Here is a 24,518-nt window from a genome sequence, read left to right on the forward strand (position 1 = left end):
CTGAAGAATTTATTTCCATGACAGCAGAGCCAAGCGATTTAGCGTTCTTATAGTACCAGGAAAGGAGAAGCAGCACTTCGTCTTTGCCGCGCAGGCACAAGGCGACATGCGGCAGACGCCGTAGTCGGCAGGATTCAAATCTGCGCGGGGAGTCCCCAATTGATTTTGAATCCATCGCCTTAATCACTCGGCCACGACTACAGCGAGCTCGCCGCCGCCGCATTCCTCCTATAATCTAACACGGAGTGCGAGGTGGCTACGGAAACTTTTTCAAAGTCGCTCTCAGTTAAAAAAAAAAACCTTTCACAAAATACGTGCCGGCAGACAGACACGCCTCAGAGGGTTTAAGGCTGGCTTCACGTTCAAATGATAAAGTCTCCCCGTCTGGATGTCAAAATGCAACTTTGGCAGACAGAAAAACATCAACAAACCACAAATGTGGACAAGGATTTTACAAGCTGCACCACACTGCACTTTCAAAAGCATTTACATTCGTGTTAGACGCAGGAATTGCCTTTGATTTGCGTGCTTACGAACGCCATGGAAAACGAAACAAAACAAAAGCCCTCAGCTCCTGCACTTGATTATAATGCCATTACGTGTCGAAGCAGTAATTTACGTAATTTACTGCCTGAAAAAAAAACAGTAAAATGTTTGAGTGCCTATAGAGTTTCTATTTTTATTTTCTTGAGAAAAGTTGATACCATTTCCTGGACACCCTGTCCCCCATCAGTGCGCGGTGCCCGGGGAAAAATCTGTAGGGGGGCGTCTGAAATTCTGAGGGGGGGGGGGTGATATTTCGGTTGAAACGGAGCTGTAGGGTGCAGCTACCCAAATGAAATCTCGCAGCTATGCCATTGATTAGTGCTTCATGATAGAAGATAACGACTAGCAATCTGGTATTTGCGATGAAGTTCAGTTTCACATTTTTCGTCACTCTCACGGTTTGTATTGCCTGGAGCGAAAAGTACCATAAGCGTTCATTTTTGCAGCTACATGGACGTTCTGAATCGTTAAGAAAAAAATGTTGTAAAACCAACAGAAAGCACAGACTGCTATAACTAGTCCTAGTTATATAAAGATTTTAAGTATAATGATAAACTACTGCAAGGAATCGGTCCACCTGAGCAAACAGGATCGTAATGTTGACACTCAATAACGACACTGATATGTGCAGTTCCTGGACGGATAGCCCTCCTGCCCATCAAACAGACTGAGTGACTGTTCGTGTCATTTAGTGTTGTCTGACCATTGACCAAGTACAACTATTTTTTTAGGGCGCAAATTAAGTTAGGTAAATCTTTTTGCCCAAAACTGAAGGGGCAACACTCCTCCCTCCCCCCGTGATGCCAGGCCTGTCCCCATCCTATTCCATAATGTCATTATATATAATACCATACAACAGTACGATCCTTACTAACTGCATGCGTTAAAATTGCACATCAGCACATAGCAGGGGGCACATAGCCGTGATGTATTATCAATGTTAAATTTCAACCATAATATCGACAACATTAATAAACGCATACGTTGAGAAAATATCGAACCCAGCATATTTTCCGGTTATATACCACAATGCATTGCTAGTATTCGTTGGTCACCATTTTGGACACGTTTTTCAAACGTAGAAGTATATCCGCAAATATCTCAGCAATCCTCTTTTGACGAGTAAGTATGAACAATAATAATACTATCTGAATACACACAGATCTTTCTTAATATTATTTTGATTAAAATAGTACGTGAATAAGCAAAAAATGGCACATAAAAATAGTGTGAATGGGGAAGATGGCACAAAATCGTTTTGCCATTTCTCTATTCTTATTCTATGTTGTACTTTCAAACTTTAGGTACTCTTTAATTAGGACAGACTTTATTGCTCAACTGCTATGATGCAAGCCAAATTTTATACATTTATTTCAGCTTTGAGCTTTCAGCTTTGACCAACCTTGAACTCACCGGCCGTGGTTAACGCGTGTTGGATTTTAACGGGCTCTGTGTGTTCGATGTACATAAGCCACTGAATGCTGGGTGTAGAAAATCGTTTTTGCTGGTGGTGGTAATTGTCATGGGGTAGCAACGCTATCGTCTCTTCCTGTAAAAACATAAGTCTGAACATGGCCATGCAGACACTAGCGATGGTCACAAACTGAAAGGGGTCGATGCACACAACGCAGGCGGCCCCTGACTCAGTCACGCGTGTCTGTCTGGTCATATTCATGACCTCGTCCCAAAACCTGACACAGCCTTCTCTTAGAATTGCCACATCCAACTGGCAGTAACGTTTCAACTCTCTCTGTAAGTTAAACACACTTCCCTTGCATTCTTCATACCAAACCAAAAACTCGGCTTTCTCCCTCGGCAGCATGTAGTTAACGCCGTAAAGTTCTGGCGGCGGCATCGGGCTGACATAATTTTGGTTTTCTGAAGTGTTCATCAAGTGTGGAAAATGACCCTTACCCCCGGGGAACCCCATGGCGGCCGACAGTTTGCTTAATTTCATAGGTAGAAAGTTTAAAGAATCGATAAATCTGATGTTCAGAGCTTTTACGGTCATACACATTATCTTACCACCCTGATTAATTAGTTCAACGTCCATCTTTTCATCTTACAACTGTCTGATTACTAGGTAATTGTCATATCCCTTGCCATTGTGCGATATGAATGTATGGTTTTTGAAACGTCTATCGATAAATTTACACACAAAATCCTTTAGACAAGTTTCACCATAAAATTCCCAGCTTCGTTTATTGTTAATATGAAGGGCATGGATGTAATTTGGTATGTGTGTCCCCGTTTCTTGCATGCATTCAAAGTAAAAAAAAATGTACTTGTTTGAAATTTTGGGGTTGTCCAAAGGCAGTATGTAGCACAAATGTGTGTCAGGGGTGTCGATCACGTTGTTACAATGCGAGCACAGTTTCTCTTTACATTTGTGACTAGAGAGGTTATAAACCTCACATTTCTCACAAAAGACCCTGCGCTCACACTTACTAACACCCGTCGCTGCATTCCGAAAGTGTCTCGCCAAACATTGAGAGCTACGACAAAAGACCTTACAGGCCGGGCAATTCTGAATTTCTGCATCAATTTCGCAACACTGGGGATCTAAACAGGTTTTACAAGCTTTAACACAGGCGTGTGCGTTCTTGTGGCTATACGCCGCATGGTAGTTAGTGCAAAAATATGCCGCCCCCACAAAAGCTTTAATATTTAAAACCCCATAAAAATGCTCTTCATGCAGTAGAACAAAAAGTATTTTAGAATTAGGTGGTGTGGGCCCCGTTGTAAAATATTTTCAATCACCCTGGTCGTGGTACAAAATTTTAATGACCACCTTTAAATGTTTTTCAAAAGCGGTAATGTCTGACAAACTCATTTTCTGATTCTCTGAAAAACCCAACTCTTTGTGCATTCGTTTAGCGCCCTGTAACATTTCCCCATTGGTACAACCTTCATTCAACAAACCGTACACACTCCTGGTGAAACACAGATTACCGCCCGTGTAATGTAAGTCGATAAGGTGCGCTTTTTTCTGAGCAATTACCCAGAACGGATTTAAATCTTCGACGGGCACCCCCCTGCATATTCCTAACTATCGTCACCACTAATCGGAGGCTGTCATCGGTGAGAATTTCTGTGTGGCTCTGTAAGAGGTCTGAGATGTGGCTTAAAAAATCAGCAGCATTTAATTCTCCGGGTTGTCTCCTGCGTGAGAACAAGGGTTTGTTAAAACCACCCGCAGTCAAACGCAGCTGTACAAAATCATTCGCCCCGATGTTTGGAGAAAGTTCATCCAATATTCTCTGGACTGCACCATGCACATGTTTAGTCATTTATCCCGGTGGGTCTTCGCCAGTGCACCATGAAATAGCATTATCAGGTAACGAAATCCAGAGGTTAGATCAGCATCTTCTTTAGAAAAAACGTCTAAGAGTCTAGCGGCGTAAACCTGGATCGGTTTTGGAAACACTGAATGTACACTTGCTAAAGCGGCTCTTAGATTCTCTAAACCCCGCTTTTTATCCACCTCATTAGTGCCCACCTTTGATACTAACTGTGCAATATACCGCACTGAGTCTCCCACATCACCAAACACCAAGTCTTTAGGCGTGTTATTATTTCTCTCCGAAGGCTTGACACGTTTGGTTTTGGTCAGTGTCTTAACAGCCGTCTCCGATGCAGTCACCACCTTAGGGTCCGACGTTTCCACCACACTTTTTTCACCGCTCGTCGATACAGCTGCTGTGTGAAAAACGCCACATATGTGGCACATCCTTACACAAAGAGCTGCGGGTGAATGGAACAAGTTACCCGGACATGTTGTTACACCGGTTTCCTTTAAGACTGTGGTGGTGCTACTGGTATGGCGGCATGGTTAACGGCATACAGACCCCTGGCACAGACCACTTGTGTCAGGGGTCTGTATGCCGTTCCCAAAATCCACCTGCTGGATTTTGGCAACTTCAGGACGAGTGGGAATTTTCTCCTATCTGTCAATTCTGTTTTGTTTTGGAGACTCTTGGCTGCCTATGTTGAACAGTGCAGCGTGAAGGAAACATTTTCCAAAACTGTGTCAACTCAAAAGTTGTAAGAAAACCTCTCCAGCTGCTTTAACTCTCTTCATTTTTGTCATTTAATGTGACACTCGATGTATAACTGGAGCCTCACATATGCAAATGGTGAGGCTCCAGATCGACACCCAGTTCGACACCACTTTACAGTATATGACAAAAGCATGGCAGACTGTGCCGGACCGGCAGATAACTTCTGCTTATTTTTACCATATTAAACATTGGAAATCCAACCACTTGCATTTGTGACACTTGATTTTGGCTCCACCTAAGACACTCTTAAATCTTCAAACACTTTTCTCTTCTCCCGCAACACTCTTGTCTGTCGGCACTATGTGGCTGCGTTGCATGACAACCCATCTCACCACGGAAAGGAACCTAACAGCTTTGGTAAGAGAGGAGAAAAGGACCTGGCCTGTACGGGGCTCAAACCCGTGACCTTGGCGTTATTAGCACCACGCTCTAACCAGCTGAGCTAACCGGCCTCACGACATCAATCCTCTCTGTGCTGCAAAAAATCGATCTCAGGGAATTTCTTTTGCCCTCCTTTGAATAGAAAGCCGTGTAATTCAGTGTATGGGCTTTCTCGTGCAGTTTCATGGTTCTTGTAACCCAAATCCTACACTGGCCTGAAGTGCCCCCCCATTTCACAGCATTTTTCAGCTGATTTAAAATGTACCTAAAGGAGAAGCATTATTGAAGACCATCAATTACCAAGAGCTTTTGTCAAAGGTTTTGGTGGTCATTTTTAATGACCACAGAGCGCTGTGACCTCGGTTTTACATCTCATCCAAAAGACAGCGCCCTTTTACAACACAGCATCTCCGTCACTATACTGGGGCATTAGGACCCGCACAGACCTCAGGGTGAGTGCCCCCCCGCCGACACCATTAACACCGCTTCCAGCTGGAAGCTTTGTTTTTCCCTGTAGCTCACCCTCATTCGGGTACTGACCTGGCTCGCACCTACTTAGCTTCAGTGGGTTTGCAGTTGCGAGTTGCAAGGGGATGCAAGTGATGGAGCTGCTCGCTGCAAAAGCCACTGCATTGACCGGGAATCGAACCCGAGCCTCCCACGTGGCAGGCATGAAGTCTACCACTGAACCACCAATGCTCAGTGCCTGAGCCTTCAAAAAAGACGGTTTTTTGGTGCTCTGTGCAAAACGCGTCGACATCTGCTTCCAGCTGCAAAATGTCATTCGCGGACGCTGAAGAACTTATTTCCAAGGCAGCGGGTTTAAGCGATTGGGCGTTTTAAAACCACCAGGAACAGCAAGGAGGCGCGCTTCTTTGCTTGCGCCGGAACACACCGACTGGAGGCGGACAACGTAGTCGGCAGGATTCGAACCTGCGCGGGGAGACCCCAATGGATTTCTAGTCCATCGCCTTAACCACTCGGCCACGACTACAGCAAGCCCCACCGCCGCTGCGTTCTTGCTACAATCTTACCTGGATCGCGAGCCGCCGGCGGAAGCCTATTTCAAAGTCGTTCTCCGTTTCAAAAAAACATTTCCAAAATACAAGCCTTGCAGACAGACACGCCTCAGAGGACTTAAGGGTGGCTTCATGTCGGAATGATAAAGTCTCCCCGTCCGGACATGAAAATGCCACTTTGTTACACACAAAAAAAGAATCAACAACAGAGAAATGCCCGCAAGCATTTGAAAAGCCGCACCACTCCGCACTTGAAATAGCTCTTACATTAGTGGTAGACGCAGGAATCGCCTTTTTATTTACGCTCTTACCAACGCGATGGAAAGCAAAACAAAGCAAAGCAGAGCAAAACAAAACGAACAAACGAAAACCCTCACGTCCCGAACTTGCATATAACGCCGTTACGTGCCCACGCGGTATTGTACGTCATCCTAGCACTGCACCCCGAGGCGTACGGTATATGGGAACGAGCACACGCCACGAATCGTCTCGAATCGCTCCCTACAGCTGTAAGGCGCCTTAAAGCATGCACCCCCAATATTCTTCTTTGCGCATCTGTGAAAGGTAAACTCTTGAGCAAACTCTGAACCAGCTCTAAGGAAACTAATCCGATTAGACGTTACTTTGACTCATCCTTTAAGGGACCCTTGTTAATTGGAGAAATCAATGATTTCGAATGAATTCTGTATGCGTTAAAAGACAGCTATACACAGAAAACATGCAGGACACTGCTCATGATGTTTCCCGAGCCGAAACACAGTGCGTTTTTCCAAGCCATTTGACAAAGCCCGCCCACTGAAAACTGCAGCAGATCGTGTAAAGGCGTTCAACTTTGTAACTACTGCACGCACAGGAAGCAGAATAAATTCCTCTTTTCAAACTGTCAAAGGTTTGCTGCAGGACATCGCACAATCTCTTTTGAATGGGGACAAACGATTTCTTATGGGGCGCAGTAAGTACAGACGTTTATAAAGCTCCACTCATGCCGACGATGCAGCATGAAGAAGTGCAACCTAACGTTTGACAGACAAAAGCCGGGCGCCGCCACGAGCAATATGAAATCAAACTGACAGCACACGGCGTTTCGCGCTGACTCAAAAGTGATCTCGACAGACGATGTTCTCTGCATAAAGCTGAAAGAGCTAAAGAGCGTTTCTGTTGAGACGTAACCCAGTGGGCAAAAGACGTATAATATACGTCTAATAAACGCATATCTTAGACGTCTAAATGTGGTCTACAATTTGTCTAGAATGAAATTCTAATATACGTCTAAAGTTAAACGTCAATTATACGTCTATATTTAGACGTTCATTATACATAAATGGTTGGAGTTCTATTATACGGATAAATTTAGAGGACTATTATACATATATGGTTGGAGTTCCGGATAACTTTAGAGGTCTATTATACGTATATGGTTAGAGGTCTATTATACGTATAACTTTAGAGGTCTATTATACGTATATGGTTAGAGGTCTATTATACGGATAACATTAGAGGTCTATTATACGTATATGGGTAGAGGTCTATTATACATCAAAGATAGATTTTATAGGTGTAGAAACAAGTAAAACAAGCCAATGATTAGGTTTAGAAATGTATTCTGAAAATACACATTCACACCTGAAACATATGTATTTCAAATTATACATTGTATACAATCAATCAACAATCAACATATGGGCAATAATCATAAAAACACAACTAGTCTTAAACTTCAGCTACAAATTCTGGTAACATGGCAATATACAGTATAGTAATGACAAACACAAAACTAATTACATTAACACACTAACTCAAAACCACATTTTGATTCAAATATACATTTTAAAATGTACAACTTCTATATTTCCAAGAAAAAAAAATATTACAATGGAAGTTAAGACGATTTTTGTCCACTGTTTGCAAACCCTGTCTAATTGTCCTAACAGTTAGAACCAAAAACCTATTATTTTCAGAGTCCAGATCTCCTGGCCCCCTGCCTTGCATATGCATTCTTCAAGTAACACATTGCGTGCTCCTTTATTTCTTTTTCTGTTGATGTAGGGTGGGACTTCAGCACCGCAGCTAGGAGAAAATTATATAATATTACTTCCCAAATAAATGATGATTAATATCTTCTTTAGTATAATCTAAAAAATGAACGGTTTACTAAGCTCAAAGCTGAAATAAATGTATAAAATTTGGCTTGCATCATAGCAGTTGAGCAATAAAGTCTGTCCTAATTAAAGAGTACCCAAAGTTTGAAAGTACAACATAGAATAAGAATAAGAGAAACGGCAAAACGATTTTGTGTCATCTTCCCCATTCACACTATTTTATGTGCCATTTTTTTGCTTATTCACATACTATTTTAATCAAAATAATATTAAGAAAGATCTGTATGTATTCAGATAGTATTATTATTGTTCATACTTACTCGTCAAAAGAGGATATCTGAGATATTTGCGGATATACTTCTACGTTTGAAAAACGTGTCCAAAATGGTGACCAACGAATACTAGCAATGCATTGTGGTATATAACCGGAAAATATGCTGGGTTCGTATAATCAACGTCGAATTGCAACCGTAAAATCGACGACATGAATAAACGCATATATAACGTCGAAAACACATCTAACACAGTGCCTGAGGCTTTTTACTGTATGTATCGTGTGTGCCGCAACTAGGAGTATACGGCACTCTGCACAGTGTACGAAGTAAATTATTTTCGCAGTAATTAATTTATTATATTTACTATATTTATTATACATGTGTAAATTAATTGCTGCGAAAATAATTTACTTCGTACACTGTGCAGAGTGCCGTATACTCCTAGTTGCGGCACACACGATACATACAGTAAAAAGCCTCAGGCACTGTGTTAGATGTGTTTTCGACGTTATATATGCGTTTGTTAATGTCGTCAATTTTACGGTTGCAATTCGACGTTGAGGCGACGTATATATACGTATAGCCGTACGTTCGCCGTAAATATACGTATATTCGACGAATCAATGCCCACTGGGAACAAGCTCGCTTCTTTCTTCCATGATGTCACCATGACCAAATCTGTCTTTAAACACCTTGCTCAGTCTCTAACGAGACTGTCAAAAATTGCTTTCGCCGATTGTATTGCAAACCGGCGGAAGCGGGGTATTGGGAAAAGTTTTCAACTAGCAATAATCACGCCTCGGCTAACCCTCACAGGCTACGATACTGCCACTGCGCAAAGCTGACGGTTGCCAGGCAACCGCGGGGATCCTATGGAAATCGTTATCAATCGTCTCATGGCATGTCGTTGCTGTAACGCTTCATATTTGTCGTCTTCTTCTAGCTTGAGGTTTTGAAGAATTTCATGACAGACAAGGGCTCCGTTGGGAACAAAGAAACCCGTTGATTCTTTTCAGCAGCAGAAATACAACCCTTTAAATACAAGATGACAGAACAATGACGAAGGGCATGCCGGGAGGAACTCATGCACTACAGAGGAAAGGGGGCGGGCACGTACAGTTCACATTCAAGCCACAAGTACTCTTCTCGGATGTTGCACAAACAAATCCTAACGTCTTGAAAGCATTGCGGGATGTTTGTGTCCCACTTCCCGTGGCTGCAGGATGACTGACACGAACGGACAAACACAATCTGTGGCGTTTAGCGTGACATAGTCTTGCAGGCATCGTGCTGTCTCACTGCAATACTATACCGCTGGAGGAAACAGTCCATCTGGCCATGAAACTCATTTGAACGTCTAGCTACAGCAACTAACAATATCATGATTTATTCAGGATGTGTGGAATCAGCACGTCCCGGAGACAGCTTCCGAAATCGTGAGCATTCTCTGGTGGTAGGGGCGTTCAAGATGGCGCTCAGGTGGGAGGTAAAGTTTAGTGGTTGAGGATTTTTTTTGAGTTTTTCATGACCTAAATGTTAATTTTTGCTTTTTTTGACTACAGAAAAATAAGGACTTAACACTACTTGTTTAAACTTCAGTTATAATTGAAAGAAAAAAAAACGATTTTTTTTAGGTTTAAGAATTTCGATATGAGTAACACTGGGAAAAGAAAAGAGAGTGCTGGGTCTTCGAAGGAGAAGTCTAAGAAACCTCAATCGTATATGTATAGCACTACAAGAAAATTGATGGCAACTAAAGGGAAAAGTGAAGCAGCTGGAGGGGACGTGGAAAGAGTGCTTGAGATGCGCTCGTACGCGAGCGCTCGCAGCCCAAGTGAGACTCAGCTGCCAGAGGAAGAGCCGGAGTCCCTGCCCAGCACACCTGTGAAAACCCCGGCAGCCAAGAGAGGAAGGGGCGACCTGACGCTGGAGGAGCTCCAGACCAACATCTTCAACATGATGGCACAGAGCATGGGTGAGCTGAAGGAAGTGATTTGATCTAATACAGTCGCAATCGAAAGTCTTAAAAAGTCCATGGACTGTGTGTTTAAAGAGGTTGAAGACTTAAAGTAGGCTGGGCAAACGATTTTTAAATTTTAAAAAAAATAAATAAATAATGAGATATAATGATGTTTTCCTGCTTAACTTAGACATTGCACGACTTTAAAACATATAAAAACAGGTTTCGAGAGTTAAAAACCACTTTTTATGCGCGAAAAATGGGTGATTTTTCTTCCTCGTGATCAGCTCAGAATCTTTGTGTACGCTGTAAGGTTTTTACTTCTTAATTAAACGTTTAAAATACACGAATTTCATAAAGACAACACACGTTTCGAAGAGAAAAAATCCCATTCTTTTCTCTTCCTGGTGTGTGAAACTGATCAGCAGGTCTTTTTTTCCCAATCAGAGGCTCTGAAAATAGCGTACCGCCCACTGCCCTCCGTCAGAGAGGGGCGCGGCACCGAGAGAGGGAGGAGGCGCGGAGCGCAGCAGTACAGAACGAACGTTCTACTGCCTGGAGCGCTTACGGCAGCGATCGCGTCTGCATTTATAACTTAGTTTTTAAAATTAATCAAGCAATATGAACCATCTCTTTTTACTTTTAAGTCACTTAATTATCATTAAACACAGCTTTCTCACCACCTAGACTACTTTTTGATACCATCCTTAGACAAAGCAGAAACGTCTTGTTCTGTCTAATGACATTACAAGTGGAAAGATTACAGATTTTAATCGTCTTTAATTTTGTTACGTTATACATTTTAGAAACGTTTCATCCATACAAACACCACAAAACTATTCTCGATTGTATTTCTGAATGGTATGTTACACTTAGTTCACTGTTTTAAATACATCTAATTAAGAAAGTTAGGTGTTAGCATAAACTATTAGCAATCAATATTAAATTTAGCACTGTAATAATTTGTTGCACTTTCCCCCGCATCTTGTAAAAATATATTTTCATTGTTCAAATATACATTAAATCTGACTATCATATAATAAGTTAAATACAAAACTAAAGAAAAAATAGGGTTAAATATAATTCAAAATATTTTGCTAACAATGTTAACTATTTATAAATAATAAATTGTATTAACTAAAGAGTAGGATGGCACAGTTGTTAGTATGCTTTTTGTTTTGTTTCTTTTTCATAAATACAACAGTAGTACCTGATGTCTCAGTGGCTTTCAAAATTAAATTTTGCATGCAAACCTGTGAACTAGAAAGATAACTAAGATATCCATCCATTTATAATGGTGGCAAAGTGGTTAGCATTGCTATCTTGGAGCACTGGGGTCCCAGGTCCCATCCTGTGTGTGGGGGGTTTGCATGTTCTCTCTGGGTTACATGGTTTTTCTCCATATGTGTGATATGACTCCCTCTTGCACTCCAAAACATACTGGTAAGTTAATTGGTTTATGGGAAAACTGGCCCTGGTGTGTGTGTGTTTGTGTCTGTCTGTCCTGTGATGGACTGGCGCTATGTCCAGGGTGTATTCTGCCTTGTGTCTGTTGCTTACTGGGATAGGCTCCAAATCCTCTGTACTGGATAAAGAGATTAGAAATGGATGGAAGTAAAGGCACTGTGTGGATTGAACTATACACAGTGTTAGAAACCCACTATGAAATGGCAGCATCTCACTGAGAATAAAATATTTTATAGTGCTGGCTTAAGTAAACAGCCTTTCCAACTCTCTTGCACATCAGTATCCATACCTAGTTATTTAAACAAATTGCCTCTAATTATAAACATCTTAATATGCTGGCTCTGTGGATCCGCATCAGCGATGTTTGCCCATTCCTTCAATTCATGTCCATCCAACACACAGTTCAATGCTAGCAACTACACAAAATCTAAAATACAATCCTCATTTCAGTATCTATGTAAACATACAGTCTGTTAACTTCATCATCTTCATCAAAAGTATGCCTAACCCCATTAGGAAGTGTTCTTGTTATCAGTGTATTCCTCAGCTATCCCAAAATTATCTTCTTACCAACATCTCTAGTTTTTTATCCTGCAATAACTCAGCCAACACTTAAATCTCGAAAAGCTGCTTGTGTTCATTTCTTTAAATCACAAATATCATGTGTAAATACTGTCCATATAATAATCTGCATTGTGGAATAATAGTTTATTTTAAAGGGAACTAGAGAAACTAAGAACTAGAGAAATCAAGAAAGGCTTTTTTTTCTAGAATTAATAAATGCACATCCTGTTCACTGGGGAAATTAAATCCACACTGAGCAATCTTCAATATGTTCAGAATATGACAGCGAGAATCCTATCAGGGATGCATTACACCTGTTTTCAAGTCCTTGCATTGGTTACCTATCAGGTTTTGAGTCAACTTCAAAATCCTCATCCTCATTCAGTACCTACAGTATATGGCTTATTATCTGTCTACTCCCCACCTTTGTCCGTCTGACTCTGGTCTTCTAGCTGTCCTCAAGAACATCTACATTCTGTGGGTGACAGGGTCTTCTCTAGCTGCACCCCAGAGCTCTCAATTTGTATTCCCAGTGATATCAGTCACGTACCCTGAGTGCATTTAAATCTAACCTCAGAACCTTTCTTTTCAGAAGACTTAGTGTCTGTATCTGCTTCATTTTCTAATTTTGGTAGCACCTCTAACTGCTTGTCTTTCTTATATGTATTTACTTTGTAATCTGTGGTCCTTTTATCTGTTTTTATATCTACTGTATTGCTTTGAGATGCCACTTTTAAAGGTGATATATAAAATAAAGTTTTTTATTATTGTTATAGAGAAACATGATCAGTTTTCCCTGGTCCAGATACTGTAAAAAGATCTAAAGCATACTAGTTTGTCACTCTTCTCATTCCCTTTGCTAAATAACTTTTCATATTAATCTGATCAATCTAACTGCCTGTTTTCTGTGCTTTCTCTATCCTGCTAGATTTGCAATTATTCTGAACATTTTCTTCTTGAAATAACTCATTTCTAAATACCTTTTTTCACTGTTAACATCTTGCAGCAAAGCTGCGACAAAATATACACTTAGCACAGTTCATCCTGCTACCAACATTGAATAACAAAATCTTAAGATTTCTATATTTATGTCTTTATTTAGTGGTTTCATTAGTGACAAAGGCTAAACTTTCTTGGAAAAATGTCTTTTATGTGTTGCAGAAAAAACTGACTTGCTTTAACAAAGTATGTTTACAAATCCTTTCACCTGGCAATCTACCTGAATGCCCAACTATCTGAGAAGCCCTCCATGAAACCATGGTTGCTATTAATTCATTTAGGACTTATTGACAGAATTGCTGTTTTTTATGCATGCTAATTTTCTGATTCCTCACTCTGTTTCATGTTTATAGATAAGACTTTATTGATCGTGAAGGGAAATTGATGTACATGATGAACATGTTTGCATGTTCTTTTGTAACATACACCTTTTTGTGATTTTTTTTGTATATCTAAGCAAGTGTTCCTGCATCCCTCTTCTGCACTTTAGTCATGGCTTTTTTTCTGTTTGCTTATTTCAAAGCAACACCTGCTCCATTTCTAAAACTTTTTACTCATGTGCATTTTTGTATTTTTTACACCTCTAGCACTTTAACATCCTGAATTTTCATTTGCCTTAATTTGTAGAATGAACTTGAGTTTTAGCCTAAAGAAGTTTTCATTATCTTTTGTTTCTTGTCCTACAACTGTTATTATTGATCACCGAATTATTGTTCTTGACATGACTTCATTCAGCCTTTCCTGAACGTCTATGACAGGCAGAGAGAGTGCTGTTTCTGGTGCGATCTTTTGGAGCTGACATTTCACTGTTTTAAACGAACAAGAAATTAGATTGCTCATAGATCACTTATCCTATATAAACACAGCGTAATTGCCCTCCGAAAATCCTCTTTTTCTTGTTCGTTTTAGAGACCTTGATCGAAACTGATTTTAGATGTCAGAAAGGATTTCTTTTCTCTGTATTTCCTACATTGCTTTGTCGAGATTTTAACTTTATATTTAGGCTCAGATTTCAACTATAAATCGTACACTAATTAATAGCAGTAAATACTGATGTTTTGCTCCCTCTTACCACAAAAATATATATGTTTTGTAGCTGGGATGAACTTTATTTCGTACGCGTAGCTACTGCGATTTGGACACGAAGCGGTTAAAGATGGCGGCAAATCAGGCACCCAGAGAGGGGGGGGGGGGGCGTCGTCTCGCCTCCATAACTAAAATGCCAAATAGGAGTGGCTTAAGCGACATACACAGTCGTGTAACTGACAGTTTGAGGTAGCCTATCGTGTAAATTTCGCTTTGTTGCTGAGGTTAAGCTTTCGAAACTCTGCCCCAAAGTCATGTGACTGATTTTTCGCCCTGTTTCGTTGGTTAAACGCAATGATCACAAGCACCACCATGGTAACTGGGATGTGTAGTTTTTAATTCCGTTTGAATTATAACTGTACGTACTGTCTTCGTATTTGGCCAGGGCTTTAAAGAGAGGGCGCGCCAAAAATTTTCGGTGCCGTCGTCTCCGCTTTAAAGGTACCCCCGTTGCGGAAGAATTCGATCTCGGGACGTTTGCCCAGCGTACTTAAAGAGTGAAGTAAAAGTTCTTAAACAAGTAAATACCAAACAAGAAAAGCATATTAAAGAACTTGAATTGAAAGTGAACGATGTAGATAGATACCGTCGATGATGGAATTTAAAATTATTTGGAGTTAAAGAGGAACGTGATAAGGACCTTGTTGCAACAGTGAAGGGTATCTGTAAAAGGACCCTGCCGGACCAGGAGGACGTAATATCGGCCATTGACTTTGTTCACAGGCTCGGGAGAGCGAACATGTCTGGGCAAGTGCGCCCCAGATCGATTATAATACAGTTCACCAAGAGGACGGCGAGGGACATGCTGTGGCGAGCGGCGAGGGGGAATGAGTATTTGAATGGGAACAAACTGAGGTTTGCAGAGGACCTGTCTGCCGCGGACAGGAGTACCAGGAACCAGCTGTGGCCCCAGGTTGAAGCTGCCAGAAGAGAGGGGAGGAGAGCCTACTTTGTGGGAGCGAGGGCCTTTGTGGACGGGAAGGAGATTTGCTCCCAGTGACTGCTCAGTTAATGATTATGTTTGGTTATATTTGTTATACCAGTATATACTAGTGTTTCTTTAGTGTTAGTTTGGAATGGTGTAGTTAAGTGTTAAGGACTGTTATAGTTCTGGTTCTTTGAAAAACTCAATAGTTTAGACAGTCTTAGAGTTAGTTATTTGCTTTTGTGTATGTCTTTTTCATGAATGCCAGAGGTACTCGAAATGTTGTTAAAAGAAAAACTGTGTGCTGAGTTTTATTTTTTACAGGAAACGCATGCATGTTGAAACTAAAGTTTATAAATAATTGAGAAATATTAAAGCAAGGAAAATATGATACGTGTAAAATATACAATTTGATCACATAATTACTTAATTACCTCTGGTAGTTAAATGCTTTTTTCTGCTGCGTTTTTTTTCTCTTGTACATGACTCTGATCCTCTTGTTGTATTTGTATTTGTAAATTCTGTTTAATAAAAAAAAAATTAAAAAAAGCATTCTCTGGTGGTGTCCTGCAGGCTTCCTGTGGGTGTGCGTTGGTGGTATAGTGGTGAGCATAGCTGCCTTCCAAGCAGTTGACCCGGGTTCGATTCCCGGCCAACGCAGTGGCGAATGTTTTCAAATGCTGTCATGAGCCTTGGATTGTGACTAGCAAAGTGAAGCCTTTTGAAAGAGCTAAAGCACTGAAAAACGGAATTGAAGGAGAATCTTACAGGGGATTCTGAGCGGTGTCTGCAAACACGCAGTCCGATACAGGTGCTGAAAGCTTGAGCTACTCTCAATGTCATGCTGCTTTTCCCCGGAGTAAATCTGTTACATTGAAAGAATGCTTCTCGCAGGTTCAAAAAGGGACCCTTGTTAATTGGAGAAATCAATGATTTTGAATGAATTCTGTATGCGTTAAAAGACAGCTATACACAGAAAACATGCAGGACACAGCTCATGATGTTTCCCGAGCTGAAACACAGTGCGTTTTTTCAAGCTATCTGACAAAGCCCGCCCACTGAAAACTGCGGCAGATCGTGTAAAGACGTTCAACTTTGTAACTACTGCACGCACAGGAAGCAGAATAAATTCCTCTTTTCAAACTGTCAAAGGTTTGCTTTACGAACGCCGCAGGACATCGCACAATCTCTTTTGAACAGGGACAAACGATTTCTTATGGGGCGCAGTAAGTACTGTTACTGTCACTGCTCGATACCGACGTTGGCCTACTATACCATGTTCAGCCACTGCTAGAAAATGTACAGCTCTAGCACCGGAGCAAACAACAGGAGGGCCGACGTCGAACAGGCATACGTGTCAGTCATGGAGACCGATGAGAATGGGATTCGAACCCATGCCTGCAGAGCACAATGGATTAGCAGTCCATCACCTTAACCACTCAGCCACCTTGTCGACAAAACTGGGCTGTCCGGACATGGGTTGGCGCGCTCCAGATGATCTTTTTCTTTTTTTCCCCACGTACTCGAGGGTCATTTTCCTGTTCCACATGTGATTTCAACATTTTCCTTGGGAGATGTCAAGCCAGCAAGCCACTGCTGTGGTTCACTGGCCAGTGTGGAGTTCAGTGGCCCTGTTGTACACAGAAAGCACATTGAGCTCCTTGGACATCAAAAGTTCCAGATAAAAGCCATTTGTCATCCTTTCTCTTGGTGTTGATGTTGCTATTGTATGTAAAGGTGGCAACTTGCTCAGCGAGCAGGCGGAGCACACACCGAATGCAGATGTGTCTGAGTGGTGTGTCCAAGTGGCTGCAAAAGGACAGTGCTCCCGGGGCACCGTGGCTTAGTTGGTTAAAGCACCTGCCTAGTAAACAGGAGATCCTGGATTCAAATCCCAGCAGTGCCTTCTTTGTTCTGTCTTCTCAAACAGAACTGGTCCTTCCAGACAACCACCTACGGCTAGACTTGCAAATATTCATTTCCTGTCTTTAACGCGACTTGTTTTTCTTAAAATGGATGCAACTTGCAAAACATGAAATACAAACCTTGCTAATCAGCGCTAGCGGCTGGCAAAAAAAAAAGAAGTCAGCAATGTTTTTTTTCTTTAACCTTAACCCTGCTAATGGAGAAGAGTTAAATGACCGAGTCTATGCAGCTTAAACGGTGCGCAAGTCGGGTTCTTAGCTGAAAGGGTGGTAAATCACGCTCACCCCAGTCCTTAATCTTTTAAAGAGGATACAAAATTGAACCTAGTCGCCACATCACATACATCCTGTTCAATGATAAAAAGGTAACATCTATCCTCGCTCCAGAGTAAATCTCATGTTGAGGGCATCTTTTTTTTTCACTTTACCGTGAGTCGGGCTCGGCTGCACAGAGGAGAGAGCAGAGCAATGAGGTCACGGGGACAGGGGAGTCACACGCTGGCGGTTTGAATACGCGGAAGATCACTGAGGGATCCACAGTATGTGGACCCTCCGTGCGCCATCAGTCCGCACTCCGGACTCTGAATCCTGCCATCCGAGTTACGATCTCGGCGGAACCTGAGGCGCAGTTCCTTCTTAAAACGTAATCTGGTGAGCATTTCTAGAATCGCACTTGTATAGATACAACTATACAAGTACGATTAGTACGAAATCAGTAGGCAACTGCCCTCTTGATTTTGGATTTAATTTCTTTATTACAGGGGCGCTTTTATGAAGACAGAGTCATGTTCAGGTACTTTGCTTGATGGAGGAAGCTCATTTCGGACTCTGTGATCTGCTCACCTGGAAAGGTCTGCTGTACTACTACAAGAGAGAAGTAGAGTCTGGAAGAAGGGACAATTTTATGATGCTTTGGAAGATAATGTTTTTTTTTTCTTATACTGAAAATGAAAAGTAGTTGTTTCTATATGGACTCAGTCTTTGGAATTTGTATATTTATATATTTCAGTGAACCCTCAGCCATTCCTTCTGTATTGTAATTCAATTTCTCTTTTAAAATTCCTTCCCCACTTCTAGGACCTGCAGTTGCTGAACTCCACAATGGCTTCTATTGGAAAGTCTGTGACTGAGACCAAGTAAGTGTTCAATTTTTTATGAAACCATTATTTATTTTGGAGCAATGAGCAATTCTTATATAAATGCAATAAAATCATTATGCTCAAACTATGAGAGAGAATTTTAAGGATAATTTAATAAATCAGTCTTAGCTTGTTTCTATACACAGATGGTATTATTTATTTTCAAAGGAAACCCGCGAGGATTCCCCTGGTGTGCAAGATGTGCCTGAATACTTTTGATCAGCTTCCTGCTCATTTGAAGAGGGCGTTTATGAAGCACGCCACGGCAGAAGAGATCAGGATGGCCTCTCAACAGGCGAGGGAGGACATGATGAATCACCTGAAGAACGGGGTCATCGTGGATTACCACAGAATAGAGATCAAAGGACACTTTGTGGGCTTAAAATACAAAGAAAATCATGTTCTATGGTACAAGATAAATACAAAACTTAAGCTTTTATTTTAATTAGATTTGTTTATAAAGCATAAGCAATAATTTATTACATTAATATATGTGAAAATAACATTTTAGCATCATATTATTACATACAGGTCTCTAGCTTCAACACAGTGATATATATATATATATGCTCAGTGATTTATTGGTACATGCCCAGGTCAATAATCAGAATGAGGATTTATTTCCAGACGGGCTACAGGTAGTGTTGTGAAATACTTCAACACACTGGATCGCAGATTTAGACCCCCTGCACTCTTACTCCTTAAAAACCAAAGAAATGAAGATATGTAGCAATCACATTGTAACAGGGGTGACAGTGACTTAATGCTTATACTAGTGGACTTCTGGTACCTTTAGGGTAAGGTGTTCCCTGAAGGGCTCTCAAACCCTGCATTTCAGATGCCTAGCTGTATCGCTGATGTGTTGCACCTCAGAATCACTTTTAAACCTTACCTCTGGTATCTTTAATCCCTATTGCTCAACGCATGGTGAAAGTATTGCATTATTGTGTCTGAAAATGAGCAATGGGCACCTGAGAGACTCATTTGCCTGTTTCACAAATGATCACATTTGACTAGAGATTCTGTTTGGGATTCAGTTGTGCATTCCGACAGCAATCCCTTTCAAAAAACGATACATTCTGGATGAGGTCAAAGGTGCAGGAACACTGTATTTAGGATGTGTTTGCACTTATTCTGTGTCTCTAGCTTCAACACAGCGATATATGTATATGCTCACTGATTTTTTGGTACATGCCCAGGGCAATAATCATTATGAGGATTTATTTCCAGATGTGCTAGGGGTAGTGTTGTGAAATACTTCAACACACTGGATCGCAGGCTTAAACCCCCTGCACTCTTACTCCTTAAAAACTAACAAATGCAGATATCTAGCAATCATATTGTAGCAGACACTCATTTGCCTGTTTCACAAATGATCATATTTTACTAGAGATTATCTTTGGGATACGGATGTGCATTCTGACAGCAATCTCTTCCAAAAAATGATTTTACCTTATCGCGGCTTTGCCCTACTTGCCCCTTTGGACAATATCTCCATCTTGTGGTCGTTGTTGGTAATGTCTAGACAATACCTCCATCTTGTGGTCGTTGTTGGTAATGTCTTCTTATGCCATTTTTTTATTTCAATTCTCTATTAGTTGATTCTAGAATCTCTACAATGAAGTTGAAAACATCAGTTTTATAGCAGACAATATGACATTATTTATAGTCCAATTAGAAACTTATTACCCTGTTTTTAACATAATAACAAATTAAAATTGATTAAAACTAAGTTTGGAACACCAGGGAACATAACAAATGATTTTTAGGAAAACCATGAGGTTCTCTGTGCCCGATGCCTGCAAGGAGAGAAAGCTAGAATCCTTTGATTTTTTCAAAATTTGAAAATAAACATCATATAACAACAGCTTTCATTCCTAGGAGTAAAAAATAACCATTTCTGAAGACATAGTAGTTTCTAAAACACTACAATAAAGTTAAAAACATCAGTTTTATATTACATTATTTTTAGTGAAATCAGTCATTTATTACACTATTTTTAATATAATCTCTAAGTAAAAGTGATTAGAATTAAGTTTGGAACAACAAGGAACACAAAAAAAAAGATTTTAAGGAAAAAAATGATGTCTTCTGTGCCAGGTGCCTGCAAGGGGAGAAAGCTAGAATCCTACCCAGGCTCCTGGAGCTCTGTCCTGGCTAAAGGAGGGCGAATCCATCCCATTCAAAGCTCCATGAAAAAATGATATTTTTAAATCTGAAAAAAAACATTATAGAACAACATCTCTTGGTCCACAGAGTGCAAAAATCCAACTTTGAAGAAAATCCATTGACTGATCCCCGAATCCTGAAGTTTCTTCGCATGATATCGGGCTTGCAACCACTTTCTGGAAAATGATGAAAAATGCCAAAAATGAAATAAAAGTTATCAATTCTAGAGCCTAAGAGGAAAATAAGACAAATGTATATCTCCAAATAATTTTATGTGCTTCAGAAGAGCCCAGGAAAGTTTTTTGCATACATGAAACCACGCCCGTTTGCACGTAAGCAGACATGGTTGCACACACGACTGCATGAAAGCACGCGTGCATGCAAAATCATCCTGTTAAGCATTTGAAAAGCCGCACCACGGCGCACTTGAAATAGCTCTTACATTAGTGGTCGACGCAGGAATCGCCTTTTTATTTACGCTCTTACCAACGCGATGGAAAGCAAAACAAAGCAAAGCAGAGCAAAACAAAACGAACAATAAGATCTGTTAGGTTTACATGCATATTTTATGTATTAATAAATGTATCCTCGTGTATTAGTACCTGTGTGTGCGCGTTGTTTGAGTTATGTCACATGGTTGGATTCTAAAGCCATCAAAAGAATCAACTTTGTGATTTACTGCTACAATTAATAATTGTCTCAGTAAATGCCCAAACCCTACAGAACTGGTGCCTTCAGAGAGCCACTACATTTAATTTTGCTATGGCAACATTACATATTTGGCGTCCCTGAGCCGGTTTTCTTACATGTGAAAATAACATTTTAGCATCATATTATTACATACAGGTCTCTAGCTTCAACACAGTGATATATATATATACTCAGTGATTTATTGGTACATGCCCAGGTCAATAATCAGAATGAGGATTTATTTCCAGACGGGCTACAGGTAGTGTTGTGAAATACTTCAACACACTGGATCGCAGATTTAGACCCCCTGCACTCTTACTCCTTATAAACCAAAGAAATGAAGATATGTAGCAATCACATTGCAACAGGGCTGACAGTGACTTAATGCTTATACTAGTGGACTTCTGGTACCTTTAGGGTACGGTGTTCCCTGAAGGGCTCTCAAACCCCGCATTTCAGATGCCTAGCTGTTTCGCTGATGTGTTGCACCTCAGAATCACTTTTAAACCTTACCTCTGGTATCTTTAATCCCTATTGCTCAACGCATGGTGAAAGTATTGCATAAATGTGTCTGAAAATGAGCAATGGGCACCTGAGAGACTCATTTGCCTGTTTCACAAATGATCATATTTGACTAGAGATTCTGTTTGGGATCCGGATGTGCATTCTGACAGCAATCTCCTTATCGCGGCTTTGCCCTTCTTGCCTCTTTGGACAATATCTCCATCTTGTGGTCGTTGTTGGTAATGTCTAGACAATATCTCCATCTTGTGGTCGTTGTTGGTAATGTCTAGACAACATCTCCATCTTGTGGTCGTTATTGGTAATGTCTTCTTATGCCCTTTTTTATTTTAATTCTCTATTAGTTGATTCTAGAATCTCTACAATGGAGATGAAAACATCAGTTTTATAGCAGACAATATGACATTATTTATAGTCCAATTAGAAACTTATTACCCTGTTTTTAACATAATAACAAATTAAAATTGATTAAAACTAAGTTTGGAACACCAGGGAACATAACAAATGATTTTTAGGAAAACCATGAGGTTCTCTGTGTCCAATGCCTGCAAGGGGAGAAAGCTAGAATCCTTTGATTTTGAGTTGAACAAGTTCAACTTTTGTCACGTCTGTCCACAGAACATTGTTCCAGGAGTTGCTGTGGAACATCCATGTGGTCTTTAGCAAACTTGAGAGGGGCAGTGGTGGTTTTTTTTGGGGGGAGAGCAGTGGTTTCCTCCGTGGTGACCTCGCATGATCACCACTCCTGTTCAGATTTCTTCTTATGGTGGACTCATGGACACAGACGTAAGACAAAGTCAACCACCTGTTCGCTAGATCCCATACCCACTCAGCTAGTCAAAGATTCCCCCGAAGGACTGGCAGGACCTATAATTAGTATGATGAATGCATCGCTTGCGTCAGGCGTTGTACCTGATCAATTTAAGGTAGCGGTTGTTAGACCGCTCCTTAAGAAGTCAAATTTGGATCCACAAGTTCTTAACAACTACAGGCCTGTCTCAAAGGTCCCATTTCAATCTAAAAGTTTTGAGAGAATAGTTGTTGCCCAACGTCAATCGTATCTGGATTCAAATAATATACTTGAGAAATTTCAGTCTGGTTTCTGAAACAGCATTAACAAGAGCCTTAAATGATATTCTCTTAGCTACTGATGCGCGGAATGCAACAGTGCTAGGTTGCAACAGTGCTAGGAATGCAAACGTTAGGTTGCGCTTCTTCATGCTGCATGGTCGGCAAGAGTGGAGCTTTTTAAACGTCTGTACTTAGTGCGCCTCAAAAGAAATCGTTTGTCCCCGTTCAAAAGAGATTGTGCGATGTCCTGCAGCGTTCGCAAAGCAAACCTTTGACAGTTTGAAAAGAGGAATTTATTCTGCTTCCTGTGCGTGCAGTAGTTACAAAGTTGAACGTCTTTGCACGATCTGCTGCAGTTTTCAGTGGGCGGGCTTTGTCAGATGGCTTGGAAAAACGCACTGTGTTTCGGCTCGGGAAACATCATGAGCAGTTTCCTGCATGTTTTCTGTGTATAGCTGTCTTTTAACGCATACAGAATTCATTCGAATTCATTTCCAATGTTTAATATGGTAAAAATAAGCGGAAGTTATCTGCCGGTCCGGCACAGTCTGCCATGCTTTTGTCATATACTGTAAAGTGGTGTCAAACTGGGTGTCGAGCTGGAGCCTCACCATTTGCATATGTGAGGCTCCAGTTATACATCGAGTGTCACATTAAATGACAAAAATGAAGAGAGTTAAAGCAGCTGGAGAGGTTTTCTTACAACTTTTGAGCTGACACAGTTTTGGAAAATGTTTCCTTCACGCTGCACTGTACAACATAGGCAGCCAAGAGTCTCCAAAACAAAACAGAATTGACAGATAGGAGAAAATTCCCACTCATCCTGAAGTTCCCAAAATCCAGCACTGAGCGTAAACAAAGTGTCTAAGTAGCGTGGGAATGCTAACCCTAACCCTAGCTGGAGTTTGAGCAATCCAGCACTGAGCGTAAAAAGATGAGTCAAAGTAACGTCTAATCGGATTAGTTTCCTTAGAGCTGGTTCAGAGTCTGCTCAAGAGTTTACCTTTCACACATGCGCAAAGAAGAATGTTGGGGGTGCACGCTTCAAGGCGCCTTACAGCTGTAGGGAGTGATTCGAGACGATTCGTGGCGTGTGCTCGTTCCCATATACCGTACGCCCCGGGTTGCAGTGCTAGGATGATGTACAATACCGCTTGGGCACATAACGGCGTTATACGCAAGGTTTTCGTTTGTTCGTTTTGTTTTGCTCTGCTTTGCTTTGTTTTGCTTTCCATCGCGTTGGTAAGAGCTTAAATAAAAAGGCGATTCCTGCGTCTACCACTAATGTAAGAGCTATTTCAAGTGCGACGTGGTGCGGCTTTTCAAATGCTTGTGGGCATTTCTCTGTTGTTGATTCTTTTTTTGTGTGTAACAAAGTGGCATTTTCATGTCCGGACGGGGAGACTTTATCATTCCGACATGAAGCCACCCTTAAGTCCTCTGAGGCGTGTCTGTCTGCAAGGCTTGTATTTTGGAAATGTTTTTTTGAAACGGAGAACGACTTTGAAATAGGCTTCCGCCGGCGCCTCGCGATCCAGGTAAGATTGTAGCAAGAACGCAGCGGCAGTGGGGCTTGCTGTAGTCGTGGCCGAGTGGTTAAGGCGATGGACTAGAAATCCA

General features: G+C 41.1%; 6 non-coding genes across 6 annotated transcripts in view; 2 read left to right on the forward strand and 4 right to left on the reverse strand.

Annotated features, from left to right (window-relative positions):
- Positions 1-119: 119 nt before the first annotated feature.
- Positions 120-201, reverse strand: trnal-caa (transfer RNA leucine (anticodon CAA)). Its single transcript has one exon. It is a non-coding gene; the product is annotated as a tRNA-Leu (tRNA).
- A 4,784-nt stretch (positions 202-4,985) lies between these two features.
- trnai-aau (transfer RNA isoleucine (anticodon AAU)) lies at positions 4,986-5,059 on the reverse strand. Its single transcript has one exon. It is a non-coding gene; the product is annotated as a tRNA-Ile (tRNA).
- Positions 5,060-5,900: 841 nt separating this feature from the next.
- trnas-aga (transfer RNA serine (anticodon AGA)) lies at positions 5,901-5,982 on the reverse strand. The gene has a single exon. It is a non-coding gene; the product is annotated as a tRNA-Ser (tRNA).
- Positions 5,983-9,082: 3,100 nt separating this feature from the next.
- LOC148634630 (U4 spliceosomal RNA) lies at positions 9,083-9,224 on the reverse strand. Its single transcript, XR_015933598.1, has one exon. It is a non-coding gene; the product is annotated as a U4 spliceosomal RNA (small nuclear RNA).
- A 6,746-nt stretch (positions 9,225-15,970) lies between these two features.
- trnag-ucc (transfer RNA glycine (anticodon UCC)) lies at positions 15,971-16,042 on the forward strand. Its single transcript has one exon. It is a non-coding gene; the product is annotated as a tRNA-Gly (tRNA).
- An 8,434-nt stretch (positions 16,043-24,476) lies between these two features.
- The window catches only part of trnas-aga (transfer RNA serine (anticodon AGA)), an 82-nt gene continuing 40 nt past the window's right edge, over positions 24,477-24,518 (forward strand). Inside the window, exon 1 of the tRNA in view lies at positions 24,477-24,518. This exon is cut by the window's right edge and continues 40 nt beyond it. This is a non-coding gene — a tRNA (tRNA-Ser).

Source organism: Lepisosteus platostomus, unplaced genomic scaffold, assembly GCF_059453375.1.
Source record: "Lepisosteus platostomus isolate fLepPlt1 unplaced genomic scaffold, fLepPlt1.hap1 Scaffold_32_H1, whole genome shotgun sequence".
Lineage (NCBI taxonomy): Eukaryota > Metazoa > Chordata > Actinopteri > Semionotiformes > Lepisosteidae > Lepisosteus > Lepisosteus platostomus.